This window comes from Pan paniscus, chromosome 21, assembly GCF_029289425.2.
Source record: "Pan paniscus chromosome 21, NHGRI_mPanPan1-v2.0_pri, whole genome shotgun sequence".
Classification (NCBI taxonomy): Eukaryota; Metazoa; Chordata; class Mammalia; order Primates; family Hominidae; genus Pan; species Pan paniscus.
Genome location: NC_073270.2, coordinates 56,049,013 through 56,061,730, shown reverse-complemented (window position 1 = coordinate 56,061,730; position 12,718 = coordinate 56,049,013). Strand labels below are relative to the sequence as shown.

General features: G+C 53.2%; 1 long non-coding RNA gene across 2 annotated transcripts; it reads right to left on the bottom strand.

Annotated features, from left to right (window-relative positions):
- Positions 1–348: 348 nt before the first annotated feature.
- On the bottom strand, positions 349–9,728 carry LOC129394897 (uncharacterized). 2 transcript variants are annotated; one of them, XR_010110979.1, is made up of 4 exons: positions 9,582–9,728; positions 3,567–4,511; positions 2,843–3,468; positions 349–1,973 (listed from the first exon to the last, which is right to left on the bottom strand). It is a non-coding gene; the product is annotated as an uncharacterized LOC129394897 (long non-coding RNA). The 2 variants fall into 2 exon arrangements; XR_008622281.2 differs by lacking the exon at positions 9,582–9,728 and adding an exon at positions 6,323–6,423.
- Positions 9,729–12,718: the final 2,990 nt, after the last annotated feature.

Genomic DNA, 12,718 nt, shown 5'->3' with positions numbered 1-12,718 from the left:
GAAAATATACGGATGGGAAAGAAACACATACAAAGATGTTCAACATCATTAGTCATTAGGGAAATGCAAACTAACACCACAATGAGATACTATTATCACCTATTTGAATGACTAAAAGTAAAACACACGTACACACACAAAAAACTAACACCACCAAGTGCTGGTGAGAATACGAAGCAACTGACACTTTCATACATTGCTGGTAGGGATGAAAAATGGTACAGACACCTTGGAAAACAGCTCAGCGGTTTCTGATAAAGTGAAACATAAACTTGGCCACCTGGCCCAGCAATTCCACTCCTAGAAATTTACCCAAGATAAACAAAAATTTATGTTCACATAAAAACCTGTTTGCAAATGTGCCTAGTGGCTTTATTTATAATGGCTGAAAACTGGAAACAGTCCAAATATCCCTCAGCTGGTGAATGGATGAACAAGCTTTGGTACATCCATACCCTGGAACATTATTCTGCAATAAAAAAGAACCATCTACAGATACACAAAACCGCATATATGCATCTCAAAAACATCATGCTGAGCAGGAAAAAAAAAACAGACTCAAATTGAGATAACACATTGTAGAATTCCACTTATATGGAATTCAAAAAAGGCAAACTTGTATAGAAACAGAAAACAGATAAGATGTAAAATTCAAAAACATGTGAAACTCATCTGTGGTGATACAAGTCGGGATCGTGGCGTCCCTAGAGGGAACATGAGCGGAGGGGAGAAAGGGCAGCTGTGGAGGTGGGGATGTCCAGTCTGCTCACTGGGGTGCCGATTACAGGCCTGGGACCAGCTGGACACCTCATTCATATGTGCTGCAGCTCTATAGGACATTTCGAAAAGTCTAGCTAGATACAATTGTGTGCCTGAGACATGAATGAGCCTGACACCTGCTCTCCTTTTCACAAAGGGAGACTAGCAATTATTTGGTCTTCGAGGCAAGTTAGCACCACACAGAGACTCTTCTGGATATAAAGGAAAGACTGTAAAGAATTTGCAGAGAGAATAACTCTCACTGTGTGACCCGAGGTGATTTTATGCTTTGCCTGTGCAGCCTATAAAGTAATCTTGTGTGGTCCCCATGATGCACATCAACCAGGAGATGCTGGAGAGTCTGAGACAGCGTGCTGGCAGCACTCTGCCGGGCGAAGGACATGGAGGTGTCCAGGCTCGGCTCCAAAAGCAGACAAGCCTGCACTGCGCTGGAGCAGGTGAGAAGTAGCTGGGTTCCACCGTGCCCTTTTCGTCTGTGTCCCTTGCCACCCAACACGAGCTCAGCACACAGTTGATCTTCACTAACTAGTCACCCCTCCAAGCTTTTTCAATGGTTGTTCCCTCTGCTAAAGATACCCCCTTCTCCCACTTTGACCACCCGACTAACTCTTAAGCTCAGCTCCCAGGTGCCTCCTCCTTCTTCTTCTTGGTACATGAGTGCCCCGCTTGGCATTCGCTTAGGGGTGTCTATACACACTATTTCCTCTGCCTGGAGTATCTTCTTCCATGGGGCAGGGGTCAGTCAGCACCTTCTGTATGCAAGGGACAGAAAGCCAGTCCCAACTGTTTTCAGCCAAAAATGGGAAAGACAGTGGCTCACAAAACTAGAAAGTTGAAGGTGCCTAATTTCAGGTACAGTGGGATCCAGGAGTTCAAAGCCTGTCCAGCTCTGTGCTGCTTCCTCTCAGGCAGGCTTTTCCCTTGTTTTGTCCTCTTTTTCTCTAAGCGTTCACTTGCTCACTGTCCATCCAATGGAAAATGGCATCTCCTTCACAAATCATGGCCAACCCTGAAGTCCCAGGTTCAAGTTTCATTGGGCAGGCTCAGTCATGTGCCCATCCCTGGACCAATCACTAGAGCAAGACCCAGTCACATGTCCTCCCCTGGAGACAGAGGCCTCTGGGCACCCCCAGCCTCATGGACTGAGAAAAGGGAAGAGGGGGTTCTTCAGTAGGAAGTCGAGGTGCTGTTACCTGAAAATGGGAGATAGATGCTGACTTGTCCACACACCTGCACCTTCTCCCAGCAAACTCTAGCTCGTCTCTGCACATTGTATGACCTCAGGCCAACCCCTTCCCCTCTCTGGGTCTTATGTTCCTCCTCCGGAAAATGGGCAGGAGGCCGTTTGAATTCCAACATTCCAGAATTCTGGGACAGCTTCCAGGACTGGAGGCTGCTCCCTAGATCCCAGGAACGTTCCAGCACTTCTGGGGACGGAAGTGGAGCATCAGCCAGAGCCCTCCCCGGCCCCTGGCCTGGGAACATGCTTAGAAGATGACAACTGGGCTCCCTTTGGCCGAAATTCCACTCCCGTGGGGGCCTTGCCAAGGAAAACAAGCCCAAGAACCAGGCATTAAAGGTGAGCATACTTGAGCATTTTAAGATGACAAATTATTTACACAGGTGTGGGAACCAGCCCCTCGCACCCTGCTTTCTTTTTCTCCCTCCCCTTTCCAAATTCTTTCCCCCAAGGGTGCTGACAGACATGCCAAGGGAGGGGGTGGTTGGTCGTGGAGATCTGCCCAGAGTAAGTCCACAAACCCAGGGCAAAGTAGGAGGACAGAGAAGCCGGAAAGAGGGTGTCTGCGTGGCGGAGGCTGGTCCTCGCTCACCTGCCTTCTTGCTCTCTACCCCATTGCCTGGGGAGGTACTGAGGCTGGGGTCCCAGGGATTTCATTGCTACCCGAGTCCTTGAAGAAACTCATGCCCAGGCCATCCTTTGTCCACAAGGGACAATAAGGGAACAGAGAGGTGAAAAGCAATCCCCAGGGTCATACAGCCAGTTAGCTGAACTTGGGGCTAGCAGGGGAAGAGGTAGAGGAAGCAACTGTTTCTTACGCACCTAGTGTGTGCCTGACACTGTGCTGAGCTCTGGGAACACATTGTGAACGAAACAGACAAAATCCCCTGCCCTCATGGAGCTGAAAAAGATACAAACAAGATAAATAGCAAGATACCTCCAGAAGTGCTTGAAGAAGAGTAAGACGGGGTGAAGAGGTGGCAGGGGTGCTGTCTAGGTTGGGGAGGTAACATTTGAGCCAAGAAAGATGAGAATGAGCCGGCCATGGGGAGATTGGAAGGAAGGACATTCCAGGCATCTGGCACTGCACGTGCAAAGGCCCTGAGGTGGGAAAGGGCTTGTTGTGTTCAAGGAACTGTCAAGGGGCCAGTGTGGCTGCAGCAAGAAGGAAAGGCAATGACTGAGGGGTAGATTCAGGTCAACAAACCCAAGGGGTAGGTATAATCATTCTGTGTTACCAAGGAGGAAACTGAAGCCCAGAGAGGTGCAGTGACTTGCCCAGGGTCACAGAGCAGAGCCAGATTCCAGTACTTTTCATTGACTCCAAACCCACATTCCTGCGCTTTCGTGAGGGGAGAGGATGGGAGCAGGCGCTGCGAGGGCCTTCCAGGTCTCCAGCCTGCAGCTCAACTCCAAAGATGAGAAGCATCTGGGCCAACTGGTGCTTCCTGTGGGAAGAAAGCAGAGATTGATTGAGCTGCTGAGTCACAGGGGAACAACAGGCTAGGCTCCCAGGCTGCAATGGGTTCTGCCTCAGTTTACCTACCTGTAATAAACGCGTTTCATCACACGTCTGCCTTCAGTGCTGACTTCAGAAGGGTGCTGTGAGGGTTAATTACTGCCTGGCAGCTCCAGGAGCCTTGATGAAAGGTGGCGGGAAGTGGGCGCTATTAACCTGGGCAGGTAATTACCCACGGCCTGAGGGAGGATGCAGAGGGGTCCTAGCCTGAGTCACTTCTGGTTCTCATTCAACCCTAGGCCAGCCTCTTTCCAGGTGGGTAGGGCCCAGTGTGCCCAAACATCTGGCCATCGTTCTGGCCCCAAACCCCTCAGCACCGGGCAGGGCTGAAGCTAGGAGTGGTCACAAGCCACACAGTCCCAGGGTTGAAATCCCATCTCTGCCGCTCCTCTGGCCAGAAGACCTGGACAACACTCCTCACCTCTTGGGCCTGTTTCTTCATCCACATAGTAGTGTCTTAGTCTGTTTTGTGTTGCTATAACAGAGTACTACAGCCTGGGTAATTTACAAAGAACAGAGATGTATTTCTAACAGTCCTGGAGGCCGGAGAGCCGAAGATGGAGGGGCTCACTCAAGCACGGGCCTTCTTGCTGTCATCCCATGGCGAGGGCATCCCATGGCAAGAGGTGGCACGTGAGACAGCAAGGAATGGCCGAACTCACTTTCATGACAAATCCACTCTCTCCATCATGAAGCCACTCCTGCAATAATGACACTAATCCATTCATAAGGGCAGAGCTCTCAGGACCCAACCACCTCTTAAAGGCCCACATGACCTTTGGGAGACACGCTGAGACCCTGGCAGTGCGGGGTGAGGACGTGGCCCCTCCCCAGGGCACTGTGGTTGTTTCTCACACATATGCCAGATACTGCGCCTCGCAGCCACTTCGTCCCCGTTGCCTCAGTTTGAGGCCAAAAGTGACACATCAGGCCACAGCCACCTACCCCGTCAGCCATCTCAGCCTCCGTGACCTGAAGGGAAATGATGAAAGACTTTTCTAGAAATAAATGATTTTTAAAACATCCCAGGAAATCATCCCTGGCTGCCGCTGGGCCCCCAGGAGGGAGGGCAGGCCTCTTATTCCCCCTGCCCCAATCCCCACTTGGGCGCCAGAACCAGGCTCTGACTGCCCCCTGTCCCTGGAAGCCCACCCCTTCCCTCTTCCTCACTCTTGTGGCTCCTGGGTCTTGATGCCACCCCCGTCTCCCCCACCCCATACGTGCACACACACACATGCACACACACGCAGATGCACACACATGCACACATGCACATACACACGCCTGAGCTCTCCGTCCAGCTATGAACGCACAGCCTGGTCCCCAGTGAGCCCCGATGTTTTCCTTCTTCCAGGGTTCAGGGGACAGATACTAAGGCCAGAGCTCCCTTCCTCCTTTTACTCCCTCCCTGAGGCAACATGGTGCCCATCTCATAGGTGGGCACACTGAGACTCCGAGATGCAGATGCCCACACTCTGAGCGGCTGAGAGGCAGGGAGGGTCACATCCTCCGGGAGGGGCAGGGGAGTCCCAGCGGCAGCCTGAGCAAAGGGCAGGGGCGGGGAGCCTGGCCCTCCGTGGGGTTCCTGGGAATGAGGCTTTTTACTGTGAGCAGGCAGCTCCGGGGCCTTGGGACCCCGGATGGGAAGAAGCTGGGCCCTTGTCAGGTGGCTGCCCCTACAGGTAGAAGTCAGGCACCAGGTGGCCACTTTCAGGAAGAGCCTGGCATTAGGAGAGCTGCTCCAGGGTGGGGGCCCCACTAAGCTCACCTCCCACCCCTCTGCCCCTCACTCACTCCCTCTGCTCCAGCCACACTGCCCTTGCTGGGCCTTCAACAAGAGGATCCCACAGCCTGGCCTTAGCACCTGCAGTTCCCTCTGCCTGGAGCACCGTTTCCCACCCCCTGCCTTTGCACGTGGGCTTCTCCTCTTTGTTGGGGCTTCTGTTCAAATGTCACCCCATCAGAGGGGACCTCCCAGGCTCTCTCCATCGCACCTTCTGCTTTATTTCCTTTGGAGCCCTGCTCACTTACTGAAATGACCTCAAATGTCTGATTCTCCTCAGCTAGAATACAGGCTCCACAAGAACAGAGGGCTTTTAAATGTCTTTCTGTTTTGTCCACTGCTGTATCTCCAGGACCTGGTAGCAGGCACGGAACACAGTGGTGCTCAATAAATGTTTGCTGATGTACTGAAGAAGTTTTGAAAAGATAAGATGTAATTTGTATCACAGCGGGAGGGGTGGGTGTTTCAGGGGAGACATCCTCCAAAGAACTGGATGATTTCTCCAGGGTCTTAAAGCGTGTCAGGACCAGCTCGACGTCACAACAATAATAATAATATTTATTGGGCGCTTCCTGCGGTAAGCACTGTACACAGATCTTCTCAGAGTCCTTCCAGCCACCTGTGAGGTCAGGGCTGTGATTATCTCCACTTTCCAGATAAGGAAACCGTAACTTAGAGTTACAGTTAGGGACTGCTCCAGGTCACCAGTGATTTGGTGGCCGGCCGTGGTTGAATACAAGGCCACTTCGACCCCTCTCCCACCACCCTGGCCTGCCCCTATCCCTCCAGAGCCTGAAGGTTCCCTGGAAACCACACGGTCCCTTGATCCCTGGCACAGCCAAGAGAGGTTGTGTGTCCCGCCCATCACCCCCTAGCTGGTCAGGGGCCCAGAGGGGGATGATCCCTGGCTGCCGGTGGGCCCCTGGGAGGGAGGGCAGGCTTGGCAGCTGTCCTGTCCCGGGGACGCCAGGCAGCCGGGAGTTTCTCTCCCCGGACTTACTGTACATGATTCAGCGCCAGCCCCAGTTGTGAAATCTGGGAATCTTGTGGGCAAGGCTGGGCCTGGGGGATGGCCGTCTGGGAAGAGGAGGCCGGGAAGGGGTTAAGGGGGGTGGCGGGGGAGGAGGGGGCAGGCGCCAGGCCAGACCAGCAGAGAGCGCACAGTTAGCACTGGGCCGGCTGCCTGTGGCGGGTGTCTGACATCACAGCTGCGTCAGCCCAGCCAGCCCCAGCCCCCTACTTCCTCCTCTCCCTGGGCAGCATCCTCCGCCACCTCCCCAGCCTCACTGTCCTGTCCTGAAAACAAGCAGCATCCAGTTCCCTCCTGGAAGGAGGCAGGGTGGTCAGGGAGAGGGACTTTGCATACAGGAGGGACTTAATAAATGATAGCCGTGATGTCTTGGAGCCAGACCATAATACTATGAGCTAGACAGGGCAGGTAGGAAGCTATCACACTTATTTCAGGAAAGAAGAGACTCAGGGTCTGAGAAGGGAAGGGACTTGCCCAAGGTCACCCAGCTGCAGAGTCATAATGACTTGAAGTGTAAATAAGGATCGTGTTGATCTTCCTCCACTCTTCATTAGAAGGACTAGAAGGACATGTGTCTCTTGGTGCCTGGTTGGGCTTCAGTGAATGTCCCGAGGCCTGGAATTTTCTTCCTCATCTCGTTAATTTGTTAAGTCAGATTAAACCAAATGAACATTTGTCTGACTAGAGGAATAACAAAGGATTTCATAGGGACTATTCATATATCAGTGATGACTTATGGTAGTGAATAAAATAAATTCTGCATTTGAAATGTTTTTCTTAAGAAATTACAGACTGAGGCCAGGCGCGGTGGCTCACGCCTGTAATCCCAGCATTTTGGGAGGCCAAGGCGGGCAGATCACTTGAGGTCAGAAGTTTTAAGACCAGCCTGGCCAACATGGTGAAACCCCGTCTCCACTACAAATACAAAAATTAGCCGCCCATGGTGGCGCACGCCTGTGGTCCCAGCTACCTGGGAGGCTGAGGTGGGAGAATCGCTTGAACCTGGGAGGCAGAGGTTGCAGTGAGCCAAGATCTTGCCACCACACTCCAGCCTGGGCAACAGAGCGAGACCCTGTCTCAAACAAACAAACAAACAAAAATCACAGAGTACCTACTCTGCTCCAGGCTCATTTACATGCGTCAGGCTCAGTCCTCATGGCAACTCTTCGAAGGTGGGACTATTACCCCATCTCACAGAGGAGGAAACTGAGGCACAGTGAAGCAAGTGATGCCTGAGGCCACAAAGCCAGGAAATGACAGTGGTGATGATAATAATAATAATAATAATAATAATAATAATAATGCTAGTTGGCCTTGATAAGCTGCTTCCTCCACGCACTGAGCATGGTATTTATAGGAGCACACTGGCTTCTTTGAGCTTCCCAGGAGGAGAGCACTCTTACTGTCCCCATGTCACAGGTGAGAAACCAAGGCCCAGCTGGGTTACATTACTTGCCCAGATCACACAGCTAGGAAGTGACAGAGCTGGGATTTGAAACCAGGCTGTCTGGCCTCTGTCCGTACTCAAGCACAGTGCTGGGGCTGGACACACTGTAGGTGCTCAGGTCACTCAGGGGTGACTGAACTGGAGATGCTCAGGGCTTCAGAGGGCACCCCTCCTGCAAGCTACCCCTAGCATCAGCTCAGGGCCACCCTGAGCTGGCCTGTCGTGGCTGGGCAAGGAAGTGCAGTTATGTCTTCCCCAGGATGCCATTATTCCCCCACAGTTGCCACAGCCCTTGGGTGCACAGAACCACCATGAGGAGCTCCAGGATCCTCCCCATTTTACAGAGCAGAAAAGCCAAGGCCCAGAGAGGGTGTGTGACTTGCCCAAGGTCACACAGCATGGTCGTGTGGGCTACAGCCCCACTCCCAGCTCCTGAGTCTGCCCTCAGCTGCGGAGGCCATGGAGGATGAATTCCAGGAAGAAGAGGGGAGCCGAAACCTGGCCCTCCCTGACCCTCCCCAGGAACAGGCTTTCCTCTATTCCTTGCTTTTCTATCTCCTAGCTTGGTGGGACTCAGCCTTACATGAACTGGGTCACAAAGGGGGACAAGAAGGGCATTCCTGGCAGAGGAAACAGCACGGGCAAAGGTGGACCCCATGTGGAGCAGGGAAGGAAGGATATCTGGTTGGGATGCTGTGGAGAGTGAGGAGCCGGGGCGGGGAGCAGCTAGAGTCAGGTAAGCGGGCCTTGAATGTCATGCTAAGGAGTTTGAGCTTTGTCCAGAGACGATGGGAAGTCAGGAAGGCTTTAGAGCGGGGAAGGACCAGGATCACTAAACAGAGGGTGGACTATTGCCATCACCTCCCCACTATCCCCCCTGCCTCTGTCCTGGCCCTGGCCCCTCCAGCCCATTCTCCACTGCAGCCAGAGGGATCCATGAAAACTGAAGTCAGACCACGTCCCTTCTATGCTCAGAACCCTCCATGACTCCCATGTCCTGCAGAGAAAAAGCCAAAGTCCTTTAACAGCCCACACGGCCCTGCAGGATCTGCCCCCCACGGCCTCTTGGCCCTCACGTCCTCCTAGTCTCTCTCCCTCGCTCACCCTGTTCCACACACTGGCCTCTTTGCTACACCCCAAACACAACAGACACAGCCCCCACTCAGGGCCTGTGCACCGTTCCCACTGCCTGGAACACTCTCCCCTCCCCGCGGCTCCCTCCCTCACCTCCTACAGATCGTTGTCAGCTGTCACCTGCTCACCAGGCTGTCCCTGCCCCGCCCATTGAAATCCCATCTCCTTTTCCTGCTTCATTTCTCTCCCTAGCACGGATCTTCTCAAATGCAATATGCAACTTATTTATCTTGTGTATTGCCTGCTCTCTCCACAAGTGTGAACTCCACGGGGGCAGAGACCTTTGACCGTCCTATGTCCTGCCATGTCCCCAGCGCCTGACCCACAGGAATTGCCCAATAAATATTTGTTCGGTGAATGGATTCTTTTTTTGGCAGAATAACTTGGTGAGGACCTTCCCTGGGGATGCAGATGGAGAAGCGACCTGCCCAGGGTCACCCAGCTCACAAGTGGCAACCTCATCTGGCCCCAAAGTCTGTGATTTTTGCCTCCATTCCAGGCTGCCCTTCTAGGCATTAGGCCCCACATCAGCCACTGTACCACTGCATATGCCCACGAGGCTGCAAGCTGGGGTCTGTCCTTAGTTCTATCTTAAGCTAGAGGCTCAGAGAGGTGAGGTGACATGCCCAAGGTCACACAGCAACTTACAGTGCGAGTTCGGCTCTTTCTGCCTCTGTATTTTGGGTACTGTCTGTTAAAGCAGCTCTGCCTCTCCCTCCTCCTTTCCTCTTTCCAACCAATGTGTTTGCGGCTGGAACATCAGGCCTGTTGTGCGTGGCCTTGACATACACCATGTCCCGGGCCTGGCCCCGCCTACCACCCTGGCTGGGCCACGAGCACAGCGCCTGGTTCCACATGCCTCAGGGATGAGCCGCAGAGAGTGTGACCAGGCCCAGCTGACACATCTCAGAGCAGATGTGGGTCTGCCTCCCACAGGCCCAGCCGGCCCCCCGACACCAGCCAAGTCTCAGCCCGTCATCGTCCCCCGGGGGTGGTGCTGGGCCTTGTGGGGCAGAAGGAAAGGTAAACCATGACCCTGAGGAGCTCAGAGACTGGGGTTCTTGGGAAGCCAATTCAGGCCTAGAACCAGGGCCAAAGTCTGGGTGGTTTTAGAGGAAAAAGAGACTGGCTCTGGGGTTGAAAACTGTGTCACCAGGGACCAGGCAGGAATTTAAAATGAGCAGAGTGGGCTGGGGTAAGATGATAAACAGCTACTATTCCTTGGCCTCCGCATCAGAGAGACAAGAGGGAGTGGTGGGGACTGGGGCACATGCCTTGTCTGAAGACAGTCACCTCTCAGCTCCGGCTGATGGTGGTCCCTAGAGAACAGGGCCCAATATGATCGGATGCTCCGTGCCCTGATATTCCAGAGGGAATCAAAACACAGGTTTTTATGTAGTACCCACAGATTCTTAAATATTGGCTTCATTCATTTAAAAATTCTGTGTGGGCTGAGGAAAGCCCCACAGGCTTGGGCGCCAGATTGGGCCCCTGAGGCCTCCAGTTTGCAGCTTCTGTTCGCTGCAGCTGAATGGAGCAGGCAGAGAAGGAGCAAATCTCAGCCCGACCCCGAGTCAGGAGCTATGGGTTGGGACGGTGGCCAGGACCCAGCTCCAGCAGCTCCAAGGGACGTGGAGAAGTTTTCTGTCATCTGGTCCCCTCCTCCACTCCATGGAGATGATTCCCCCGCCCGCCAGCTCCAGCAGGCTGGGGGGTGAAAGGGAGCCTGGGCGGGAGCCGAGGTCTCCTTTCTCACATGGGACACAGCTGTGGATGTTTTTCAGGCGGATCCTAATTTCTCTCTCCCCATCCCCCGTGGCTCTGCCACACCAGGAAGTGGGTGACTCTCTGTGTCCCAAGTTGTCCCCCAAAAGTCTGCTCCATGCTCCAAGCTACCTGCTTCCACAAGCACAACTTTGAAGCTTCACCATGTCCCTTATAACCAATTTTCAGATGAAACAGGCTCAGGGAGGGAAAACATCTGGCCCAGGCCCCTGCAATCAACACACAGAGGAGCTGGACTTAAACCCAGGCCTCACGCACTTGACCACTGGGCCCTCATCCCGTCTCTTCCTGGTAGAACCCAGCCCACCCTCCAAGTCTTGCTCCAGCGCTTCCTCCTGGCTTATTGAACAAGCAGCCAGGCCCTTGGCCCACTGCCAGGTATTCAGACATGAACAGATAGTGTGTCTCAGGCTCCCCTGTGCTATTTGTTGAATGAATATTTCACTCATTTTCTCCAAAGTCGTGGGTCGTTGTCCATATTCAATCTGTTGTCTCAGCCTCTGACCACATGTCTGTACACTTCCCCGATGCCTCCTCCTGGATGGCCCCCAGGCATCCTCCAAATCAGTATGCCCAAAGCAAGTTCAGCAACTTCCCCCAAACTGTCCTTCTGCCTGTCTCCCTTCTTTTGGAAGGATGCACAACTGTTCACGGTCCAAAGCCAGAAACATGAGCATCATCCATAAAGCCTCCCGCTGCCATGCCTCCAAGCCAATGGGTCACCAAAGCCTGGGAGTCTCGTTCTCAACCTCCCTCAAATCCATCCACCCTCCCCTCCTCTGAGGCTGCCATGCCAGGTCAATCTCATCACCTCTCACCCACGTGGCTGCAATTCCTTGCCACCTCGCTGCAACGATACTTCCTCTCCCCCAAATTCAGCCTCCTGCAGGAGCCTGAAAGACATCTACTATTTTCTGCTGTTTACTATCAGAAGCTCCCCATCACTTTCAAAGGAAGTGTAGCACCTTGGCCAGCCTTAAAGCCCCTGACCTCTCCCTTACAATTTGTATGTTCCAGCCAGCCCGAACTACCCACTTCTCCACGATGTCTTTTCTGATCTCTGAGCCTTTGCATAGGCTGTTCCTTGTTTTTTTTTTTTGTTTTTTTTTTTTGAGATAGGGTCTCACTCTGTTGCCCAGGCTGGAGTGCAATGGCACGATCTTGGCTAACTGCAACCTCCACCTCCCGGGTTCAAGAGATTCTCCTGCCTCAACCTCTCGAGTAGCTGGGATTACAGGCATGCACCACCACAGCCCAGCTAATTTTTTTATTTTTAGTAGGGATGGGGTTTCACCATGTTGGCCAGGCTGATCTCAAACTCGTGACCTCAGGTGATCTGCCCGCCTCGGCCTCCCAAAGTGCTGGGATTACAGGTGTGAGCCACTGTGCCCAGCCGTGCTATTCCTTCTGCCTGGTGTGTTCTTCCCACTCAACTCTTTGTCTGACTACTCCATATATGCCCTTCAGGATTCAGTTTACATGTCACGAGCTTCGTAAACCTTCCCTGACCCCCTAAGTCTGGTGTAGGTACCTGCTGAGGTCCTACAGTGCTCCCCGCCTCCCACCATGTGTGAGTTAAACTACAGTTATGGCAACCAGAAACCCTTCCAAATTTTGTGTTTGTTTTGGATTTTAGAGACAGCGTTCCTTCCAGGCATTTTAAGCAGAAAGGATCCAACACAGGGAACTGAACACTCACAACATTGCTAGAAGGGCTGGAGAGGCACCAGCACCACACAGCAGAACTGGACCTTCAGGAGAGCTGCCAGCCACTCAGGATGGTGGGGAATCAGAAGGCCACAGAGGAGCCGTAGACTTTGAGAACGTATCGCAGCACCATCCAGCCATCTGGAGATGAGGAAGCCACCACCACCACCCCTACCTCTAGACTCCCCAAGAGTGGTAACCGGACGCCAAGGTTGCTGCAAGAAAATCCATCCCATGACCATGCTCACCAGCAGAAAGAGAGCCCAGGAAAAACAAGGTGGCCCCCACTTCCT